At 43.7% G+C, this 1375-nt stretch overlaps 1 non-coding gene across 1 annotated transcript; it reads right to left on the bottom strand.

Annotated features, from left to right (window-relative positions):
- Positions 1-245: 245 nt before the first annotated feature.
- On the bottom strand, positions 246-352 carry LOC118489379. The gene has a single exon (XR_004887398.1). It is a non-coding gene; the product is annotated as a small nucleolar RNA R71 (small nucleolar RNA).
- Between the last annotated feature and the right edge of the window lie 1023 nt (positions 353-1375).

Here is a 1375-nt window from a genome sequence, read left to right as displayed (position 1 = left end):
CCACAACCTTCCATGGGCTTGCGGACGAGGATCCCCATCTACATATTACTAATTTCTTAGAAATATGTGATACCTTTCGGATCAATGGAGCATCAAATGACGCCATCCGCCTCCGAATGTTTCCTTTTTCACTAAAAGACCGAGCGAAAGCTTGGCTCAACGCCCTCCCAGCTGGATCAATAAACACCTGGGATGAACTAGCCCAAAAATTTCTATATAAGTATTTCCCTCCCGCTAAAACGGCTAAATTAATGACTGAAATTAATACATATTCACAAGAGGACGGGGAATCCTTATATGAAACTTGGGAAAGGTTCAAGGAACTATTACGCAAGTGTCCACATCATGGCCTTGCGATATGGCAACAAGTATCCACTTTCTATAATGGATTGTTGCCACACACAAGGCAGACACTTGACTCTAGCTCCGGGGGACTTTTAGGTAATCGCCGCCCGCATGAAATATATAACCAAATTGAGGAAATTGCTCAAATCAATTTTCAGTGGCACACTCCCCGAGGCAATAAATCTATTGCCCCGGGCGCCCATAAGGTTGATGAAAGCACTTCTTTGCAAGCCCAAATCGAGGCCCTTTCTTCAAAAATAAAAAAATTAGAAATGACAAAAACAGTCTCGGTTATGGCTTGTGAAGGGTGTGGTGGGCCACATGAAAATTGGAGTTGTATGAAAGAAACAGAAGATCAACAAGAGTCGGTAAGCTACATTGATAATAGACCTAGGCCGTCGGGTCCTCCAACGGGCACCTACAACCAAGGATGGCGAAGCCACCCAAACCTTGGTTGGAGAGAGCCCGGCAATAGTAGTAACCAACAAACCCAACGGACAAACTTTCAACAACCAAGAAACGAGTCACAAAATTTCACTCAACAACAAGGTGGACGAGAAAGGCTTGAAGATATTGTATCTCGCCTCATCTCCGACACTAAAAAGAAAAACTCGGAAAGGTTTCTACAATTAGAGTCAAATTTTAGAAATCAACAAGCTAGTATTCAAAACATAGAAAAACAATTAAATCAACTAGCTCAAAATTTTTCCGAGAGACCACAAGGTGCATTACCAAGCAATACCAAAACAAACCCAAAAGCGCAAGTTCATCTCATCACGTTACGAAACCGCACCGTGGGGCCTGCGGAGGCGCCACCGCCAACAGAAGAAATTATACCCCCGCCTCTGCAGGAAAAGAACTCCCCTCCGTCATCAGAGCCTGCCAAGGCTCCTCGAGTTCCGTACCCCGGTAGGTTAATTCGTCAAAAGACCAATGAGCAATTCGCAAAATTCGAAAGTCTGTTAAAACAATCGCATGTCGATATTCCTTTTATTGATGTCCTAACCCAAATGCCCAAATACTCTAAGTT

This window comes from Helianthus annuus, chromosome 17 (genome assembly GCF_002127325.2).
Source record: "Helianthus annuus cultivar XRQ/B chromosome 17, HanXRQr2.0-SUNRISE, whole genome shotgun sequence".
Lineage (NCBI taxonomy): Eukaryota > Viridiplantae > Streptophyta > Magnoliopsida > Asterales > Asteraceae > Helianthus > Helianthus annuus.
This window is presented reverse-complemented; position numbering and strand designations above follow the sequence as displayed.